The sequence below is a fragment of the Odocoileus virginianus genome, chromosome 9 (genome assembly GCF_023699985.2).
Source record: "Odocoileus virginianus isolate 20LAN1187 ecotype Illinois chromosome 9, Ovbor_1.2, whole genome shotgun sequence".
Classification (NCBI taxonomy): domain Eukaryota; kingdom Metazoa; phylum Chordata; class Mammalia; order Artiodactyla; family Cervidae; genus Odocoileus; species Odocoileus virginianus.
In genome coordinates, this window is record NC_069682.1 from 63,483,608 (window position 1) to 63,492,718 (window position 9,111).

The 9,111-nt window shown below is 46.9% G+C and overlaps 1 long non-coding RNA gene across 1 annotated transcript; it reads right to left on the reverse strand.

Annotated features, from left to right (window-relative positions):
• Positions 1-2,961: 2,961 nt before the first annotated feature.
• Positions 2,962-8,108, reverse strand: LOC139036769 (uncharacterized). The gene is made up of 2 exons (XR_011489625.1): positions 7,848-8,108; positions 2,962-7,184 (listed from the first exon to the last, which is right to left on the reverse strand). It is a non-coding gene; the product is annotated as an uncharacterized lncRNA (long non-coding RNA).
• Between the last annotated feature and the right edge of the window lie 1,003 nt (positions 8,109-9,111).

Sequence of the window (9,111 nt, forward strand, 5' to 3'; positions counted from 1 at the left end):
CAAATCCTGAGTATCCTTGAGGAGAGAGTGGAGAAATGTGAATTATACAATTTTCCTGTTCAGTTCAGCTCAGTTCAGTTGCTCAGTTGTGTCCGACTCTTTGTGACCCCATGAATTGCAACACACCAGGCCTCCCTGTCCATCATGGTTAGCTGGATCATAATCGGGAAGGCAACATCATAGAGTGGAAAGAGAAATGACAAACTCTGAGTTGGAGTCCTGGGCCATCTCCTGGCTGGTTGGAGTTGGTTTTGTTCATGGTAGTTTCATAGGTTTTCAGCAAATGTTTGTCAAATGACTAAAGAAATGGGTAGGTGAGTGACAGAGATGGCCTTGTCAGTTCCAAGGGCTTCCCTGTGGCTCAGATGATAAAGAATCCACCCGCATTGCAGGAGACCTGGGTTCGATCCCTGGGTTGGGAAGATCCCCTGGAGAAGGGAATGGTGACCCACTCCAGTATTCTTGCCTGGAGCATCCCATGAACAGAGGAGCCTGGCGAGCTACAGCCCATAGGGTCACAAAGAGCTGGACATGACTGAGGACTAACACTTTCACTTTCACTTTTTTCCAGTCCCAGATTGGCAAGTGAGAGTTTTTGCATGCTAGGGCTTCAAACCTTTCTTTAAGGGGTGGTACAGTGTTGCGTCTTCCAAAATAAAATGTGACACATAAAAATGTCAGCCATGGCACTTGGATTTCCAAAACCAGCTCTGTGAACACAAACTTGGGCAAGAAACACAACTTGGCCTTCTTGATTCCATAGTCATGTGGACCAAAGGTAGGTATTTCTATAAAGGGCCAGATGGTCAATATTTTAGGCTTGGAGGACCCTACTGTCTGCATTGCAACTACTCAATCTGCCATGGCAGTGTGTGAACAGCCGTAGACAACTGGTAAGCAGATGAGTGTGCTTGTTTCTGATAAAACTTTATTTATGAAAACAGCCAGCCAGTGGATTTGGCCCATGGTGGTTGCTCACCCATGCCTGATTTAGATGGTGTATTCCCAGGAAGTAATCTTTCTGCATGTAGCTTCATACCTGAGTGAAGACACTTTGGTTCTCAGCAGCTGCATCCCCCTTTTACAACGACTAAATGGGAGGTACGCAGAGTCTGCTCTAGAGCTGGATTTCACAGGCTTTTGTTTAGATGTGGCAAAAAATTATCAATCTTCACTTATATGTCTTAACACTTAACATACATTATTCCCTGGCATATCCTAAGGAACCCAGGGATAGAGGGCCTACTACTCTTGCCCAGTTTACAAGTTGAATTAACTGAGGCTCAGGGAGGTTCAGTGACTAATCTGTGGTCACCCAGCTAAGAATTTAATGTTTCTTTTTATTGGGGAAAAGCAATTTGAATGAGAATGAATTTCACATCAGAAATGATAAAAATCACAAACAAATGGTACACTATTTTCCAAGAATTGAAAGAAAAGTTTATCTAAAGGAAATTCTCTAAATGGAAAAAATACAATATAATAAGGAACGTTGGAATATCAGGAAGAAAGAAATATGGTAATAATATGGTAAATGTAACATGTTTATCTCCTCCTCCTCCTCCTGCATTTTCTAAATTATGTTGATGGTTGAAGTAAAAATTTTAACAGCAAGAAAAAGTCAACCTTAAAAAACACCCTTCCCCACACAAACCATAGTTCTTTATTTAAGAAGATTCTTTGAGCATCCAATCTATTCCAGAGAATTCTCTGGAGCTGGAGCTGGGAATAAAGTAGAGTCCTGACCTCAATGTGCTGCCATTATACTTGGGGAGGGTGGATAATACGTGTACTAAGTGAATAAACAATACAGGAGGTCAGACAGGACTATCAGTCAGGACTATCAGACAGGACAGGCTCACAGCTCCAAGGCTTAATGGCTTTAAACAATGTTTAGCAAACTGTGATCCAAGGTCCAAAGGCTGCTCATTATCTCTTTTTGCAAATCAGGTTTTACTGGATCACTGTCATGTCCATCTGTTCATGAACTGTCTATGCTACTTTTAAGTAATTGCAATGAGGGGCTTCCCTGGTGGCTCAGTGGTAAAGAATCCATGGGCCAAGCAGGAGATTCGGGTTCAATCCCTGGGTCAGGAAGAACCCCTGGAGAAGGAAATGACAATCCACTCCAGTACTCTTGCCTGGGAAAGCCCATGGACAGAGCCAGGTGGGATCTAGTCCATGGGGTTGCAAAAGATTTGGACATGACTTAGCAGCTGAAAAACAGCATGCCACTTTCATGTTACAGTGATTGAGTAGTTGCGACAGGAACCTTGGAACAGGCTCTCAAAACTCCCCCCCAAACTTGTGACTCCTGGCTTAAAACTACCATGGTTTATCTCTTTCCTGTGCTTTGTGTCCTTTTGGACTAGCCTGGGAACACTGCTCATCAGTCAGTCAGGAACCCAGGCCAGGGGGCACCCACAACCTTGAATGTATGTAAGGGAAGAGTTCTGGAGGGTCTCATATGAACGGTTAAATACCTAGCTCAGGAGTGACACTTAATTCTGCTCAGAATTTATTGGCCCCCCAACGGAAGGGGTCCAGCTTGGCTTCAGGCCCAGAGGTAAAGAGCTTGAGATGTTTGGTGGGTCAGCTGCTCTGACCACAAGTACAACGGGACATCAGTGAGCAGGGTAAGTTGGTGGGGAGTGCTCGAGGCCTTTCACTTTTCTTTTCTTTAAAAAAATTATTGAAGTGTGGTTGATTCATAATGTTGTGTTAATTTCTTCTGCACAGCCAAGTGACTCAGTTATACATATACATATATATGTTCTTTTCATATTCTTTCCCATTATGTTCTGTCACAGGACATTGAATATAGTTCCCTGTGTTATGCAGTAGGACCTTGATGTTTATCCATTCTATATATTATAGTTTGCTTCTGCTAATCCAAAATTCTCATCCCATCCCCCCTTCCCTCTTGGCAACTGCAAGTCTATTCTCTGTATCATCTGTGAGTCACTTTTCTCACTTTTATTTATTTTTTAACTGGAGTATAATTGTTTTACAATGTTGTGCTAGTTTCTGTTGAACAATAAAGTGAATCAGCTCCAAGTATACATATATCGCCTTCCTCTTGAGCCTCCCACCCGGCTAGGTCACCACAGAACATTGAGTTGAGCAACCTGTGCTATACAGCATCCCACTAGCTATTTATTTTATACACGAGTGTGTGCTCAATCATGTCCAACTCTTTGCGACCCCATAGACTGTAGCCTGCCAGGCTACTCTATCCATGGGATTTCCCAGGCAAGAATACTGGAGTGGGTTGCCATTTCCTTCTCCAGGGATCTTCCTGACCCAGGGATCGAACCCATGTGTCCTGCCTTGCAGGCAGATTCTTTACCACGGTGCCACCTGGGAAGCCCGCTGTTTTACACGTGGTAGTGTACATAAGTCAATGCGGCTCTCTCGATTCATCCCACCCTCTCCTTCCTCCTCTGTGTCCACAAGTCCCTTCTCTACCCGAGCGTCTCCACATCTGCCCCCGTAATGAGTCACTTTTAAATAATGCAGCCTAGACGTCACGGAAGAGAACCCAGCTGGCCTTTGAGTCCACGTCTCTCCAGCTTGAAGCGAGGTCTTCTCAACCTCTCTGCTCTGTGGCCATGGCCTGGGGAAAGCAGGTGCCGGGAGGGGCACTGGATGGTCTGATCAGGGATGTGTCCCAGTGGGCACTCCTGCTGGGGGTCCTGCTAGGCCTGCTCCGGTGCCTTGACTGCATCTGGGGTTTCTGACTCACCCCCACAGCCTGCATAGCCGGGTGGTCTTGGCTGGCCAGTCCTGGAAAGGAGGGGTCGGGGGAGGAGCGACTGTGGCTCCACGAGGCACTACATTAACGTTATTAATAACCCTCTCAGCCTGTATTGAAAAGATGCTCTCTGCGTCTGAATTTGCCACTATGGCAACCCATTTATTAAGGCCGTGAGAGCCGGAGTTGCTTCAGACCGTATTTATTACCATGATTTGCGGAGGGGAAGGCTCTGATCCCGGGGCTGGGGCAGCTGGGGGAGAGGACGTGTTGTTGCTGAGAGGCAAGGTCTGGGCTCACCTCGCCAGGAGGTCACCAGGGATGCGCTTTCTGTCTTTTCCAATTAGATGAGGACTCAAAGTGCAGGCGGGGAGTTCGGGGCTAAACAGAGCGGTGATCACTCCTCTACATGCGGGTAGGGTGCCATCCAGGGCACCTGGTGTCCTCTGGGGGTGCCCCCAGGGGACAAGTGAGGCAGACATTGTCTCAGTGTACACACAGGACAGCAAGAAGTCTTGGGAGTCCCCAAGGTCATAGAGCTAGTGGTCAAGTGGCAGCAGTGTGGGTGTGTGTGTCAGTTTTCCAGTTGGGTCTGACTCTTTGTGACCCCATGGACTCTGTCCCCGCCAGGCTCCTCTGTCCACGGAACGCTCCAGGCAAGAATTACTGGAGTGGCTAGCCATTCCCTTCTCCAGGGGATCTCCCCCATCCAGGGATCAAACCCAGGTCTCCCACATTGCGGGCAGATTCTTAACCATCTGAGCCACCAGGGAAGGCCCAAGTGGGAGCAGTGGTGGTCCCCAAAGTCATGGGCTCATTTTTCCATAAACATTAGATCTAACTCTATTTGGCTTCTTCTCTCCCACTTTTTTCCCCAATAATATATAACAAACCGTTTAACATCATAACAAAAAAATCCACAATGATAGCATCACCACAATGATAAGCTGAGAGGTTTCTGTTCATTAACACGTTTGAATTCTCATGATATGCTTGTGTGGGTGTTATCACATGTTACAGATGAGGATACGGAATCCTGGAGAGATGAGATCATGGGTCTGAACTCACAAAGTGAGGAAGTGGCCAAGCTGGGACTCGAAGGCAGTTTCATCTGATTCCAGAGTGTTTTTGTCTCTGATGCTGCATCCTCTTCTTTCTTTCTGTTGTCCCAATTTCAGAGGCTGGCAGAGGGTCGTGTTCACACACTTGGGCTCCATCTTCTCCAGTAACTGATCCTTTGGGTCTGTCTGGGCTTTGTCTCTCTCAGAGCCCTTCGTCTGGAATATTCTCATTATGCACACTTGGCCGGCTGGTTGAGATTTATATTAGTTTAATGACCACAGACTAGGGGGCTTAAGCAACAGATATCTATTTCTCACAGTTCTAAGACTAGAAGTCCAGGGTCAGGGTGTCGGCAGGGCTGGTTTCTACTGGGGCCTCACTGTGGTTTGTAGGCAGCTGTCTCTTCCCTGTGTCATCACGGGGCTTCCCACTGTGTGCCATGTCCTAAGCTTCTCCCCTTATAAAGACACTGTCATGTTGGACTAGGACCTCTCCTAACGACCTCATTTAACCTTATTCACCTCCCTAAGGTGCTTCCCAGGTGGTACAAGTGGTAAGGAACCTGCCTTCCAACGCAGGAGACATAACAGACAGGGGTTCGATGCCTGGGTTGAGAAGGGAGGGCCTGGAGGAGGGCCCAGCAACCCACTCCTGTATCCTTGCCTGGAGAATTTCATGGACAGAGGAGCCTGGCAGGCTACAGCCCACGGGGTTGGAAAGAGCTGGATGCAACTGAAGCGCCTGAGCACATGTGCCTGCACCTTCCTAAGACCCCGTCTCCAAATAGGGAATCTAAGGGACACATTCTAAAGTACTCGGGGTGGAATTTCAACAGAGGAATTTTGAGGGCAACACAATTCAGCCCACAGCAGGATTCAAGGACACCCTGCTGCCCTCTGAAGCTCCCTGGGATCCATGATGATCCTAGGGAGTCTATGTGGCTCTACCATGGAGACACCACTAGCGACTGGCTTCCACTTTCCCTGGAAGCTGCCCATCCCCTAGGCCTCCCCTGCTGGAAAGTTGGTTCCACTTTGGAACTGCGTTTTCAGAAAGGTGGGAATTGTCAGGATTTCCAAGGCGGGGCCTCTGGCATTCCAGGTCCTAGGCACTCTTGCCTCCACAGAGCCCCTTCCTTCACACTCTTCCTGCTGTTGCCTCTTGAATTGTGCTTATGAGGATGGCTGGACTCTTCTGGCATGCCATGCTCTGCTTCTCTAGCATGGTCTTTTCTTTTTTATCGCTGCCTCCTTCCCGTGGCTGATGGCGTCCTTCCTTCCCCTCCTCCTTCCCTCCTTACTTCTCTCTCTTTCCCTCCCTCCTTTGTCTTCCTTTCTCCTGCTCTTCCTCAGCCTCCCTCATCTCTGTACATCTGCTCCATGTTAGGCACAGTGCTAGGTGCTGGATTCTGTGCTGAGCTCAAACGAACACTGACAGCAAAGGTAGTTGAAAAACTGGACCCTTCTGAGGTGGGCTGCATTCTCATAGTATGTCCTTCAGTGATCACATCTTACAAAGCTGTAGTCCAATCATCAAAACCAGGAAATTGACACTAGTGTCATACTGGTAACTAAACTATAGACCTTATTTGGATTTTGTGTTTGTACACACGTGCATGCCTGTGTGTATGTAGTTCTAAATGATTTTTAAAAAAATCTAAGTATACTTACTTTACGATGTTGTGTTGGTTTCTGTTGTACAACAAAGTGAATCAGCTCTATATATACATATATCCTCCCCTCCCACTTGGACCTCCCTCTCACCCCTCAATCCCAGTCTTCTAATAAATGATTAACTTTTACATTTTGAAAAGTGTAAGACAGAAAATGTTTTGTCTTCTCTGGTGGCTCAAATGGCAAAGAATCTGCCTGCAATGCAGGAGACCCGGTTCGATCCCTGGGTCAAGAAAATCCCCTGGAGAAGGAAATAGCAACCCACTCCAGTGTTCTTGCCTAGGAAATCCCATAGACAGAGAGGCCTGGCAGGCTACAACTCAGGGGGTCACAAAGAGTTGGACACAACTGAGTGACTAACAGTTTTACATTTTGAAAGTGTAAGACAAAAATTATTTAGGGTACGTCCTTGCCAAACTAGTGCCTTCTAGTCCAAGTGCATAAAGAACTCCTGGATTAGAGTGAAAATCAGGGAGAAAGTGTAGGAATTAGAGATAAGGCTTTGCTCCAAGAAAGATAGCCTAGAGTGCCCTTTGGTATGTTTTCCTTGGGTGACTGGGGCTGCTTTCTGATAATCCTGTCTTCTTTCTTTCCCATGGCTCTTTAGTCCATCCCAGCCAGCCATGGGTGCCAGATTTGCTTATGGTCCATATTTGGTTGTTCTCTGAAACTCTTGATGCTCCTCTACCAACCTCCTGGAAAAGTGAATAGACATCTGACATCACATGTCCAGTAGGACCCCCAGCCCACCTGCTCACCCTCGTCATTCTTGTGTCTTCCTTCTTACCTTAACTCTGACACTTAATCTACCACCTGTGCCTGTGTTCATTTGTTTTGCTCCATCTGGAAAACTCCTGTTCTCCAATTCTATGTCTACAAATTTTATCCACCGTTGGGGTCTCAGTACAGCCTCCCCCTCCTGTTAAATTCTGTCTTCCACTTTCATGTGACATTATTCAGGTTGCAGCCGAATTATTCCCCAGAGAGAAGTCTCCTGCTCCAATTACACTCCTCTCTGTCCTTCCATATTCCCTCGTTACACCTTCAGTTTCTGGAATGATTCTGTCGGTTTCCTTGTTTTCTATTTTCCTGCCAGCCTGTGAGTTCCAAGAGGCCTGGACCCTGTCTGTCCTAGCTGCTGTCACCCCAGCACCTGGGACAGACCCTGGCACTAAGTCAGTGGTATTTGGGGCACACTGGTTGACATATACACATAGTAGTTGTAGTTAAAATGATGACAGCAGTAATGACAATAGTAACACAGTTTTACGACTGGGCTAGCCTTGCTTTCCTGTGAACTCTACAACTCTTTGTCTTGACTTTTGATGTAGATCACTCGATATCGTGATCACGGTTACCTTTGTGTATGTGTATCTTCACACAGAGAAACCTTCGACAGCCTCATCTTACTCATCTCTGGGTCTCCTTTAGCTTCTGGTCCAGAAGTTGGCCCGTGGAAAGCTGTCGCAGTGAATATTCTGAATGAATAGACGCTTGGATGCTTGGAAAGAGCCACTGTCATTGCTTCAATTGCTCTCCTTCGGTTTCCTGATCCATACCAGCAGCAAGTGGATGGCAGAGCCAAGCACCCTCCCTTCCCCTCTCCCCTCACCCCTCCCGTGCACTCTTCGCCTCTCTGTCTCCTACTCTCCGGGCTCTTAGGACAATAAGTAGAAGCCCATAAAGCTCTCTCCAGGGTATCTTGCTTCCCCACGCTTATCAGAATAAAGGAGAACTGAAAGGGCTTTCGAAAGAGCCATCTGTTAGTTTTCATAAAGACATTATCTGCTTCCCATCACAGGGTTTTTGCTGTCTCTGACATGTGTCTGCCCTCCCTCCACCGTCTGAAAGAGCAAGAGTGTGCTTTCCACTTTCTGTCTGCGCCTGGCTGCTGGAGGTGGGCTACAGATGGAGTATTTATCTAAAAGTAAAGCGATCTGACTTATAAGCAAGCCTGATATTAAATGTATAAATAATGCATCCTGTGGCATTATTTATAATGCAATAACATCCCTATAATGTAATAAAAGTATGCAGGTTCCTGGCGCTTTTCTTAACCCCTTGATGTCTTGGAGGAGGCGGTGGGTCTACCAGCTTCCTCTGTCCTTCAGGGCTTGGGGATGGGTGCCGTCTGCCAAGGTCTTGCCTGGGTCCTGGCTTCTGCACAGCTGACCTTCTAGACAACTACTAGCAGGATAGGGTTGGTCCTGGTATCTGGACTAGTGACTCAAACTTTGGTGTGAGTCCAAATGTAAGTTTCTCATTCTCCGTCTACTGATTTGGAATCTCAAAGCACAGGGAGAGAAAATGTGTGTTTAAACAGCTTTTTTGTAGTTTCTCTTGTCATTTGCTGTTCAGTTGATAAGTCGTGTTTGACTCTTTGCGATTCCATGGACTGCAGCACACTGGGCTTCCCTGTCCTTCACTATCTCCTGGAGTTTGCTCAAATTCATGTCCACTAAGTCAATGATGCCATCCAACCATCTTGTCCTCTGTCATCCCCTTCTGCTGCCTTCAATCTTTCCCAGCATCAGAGTCTCTTCCAATGAGTTGGCTCTTTGCATCAGGTGGCCAAAGCACTGGCGCTTCAGGTTTGTGGTTTCTAAGACAGGTAAAGGAGTG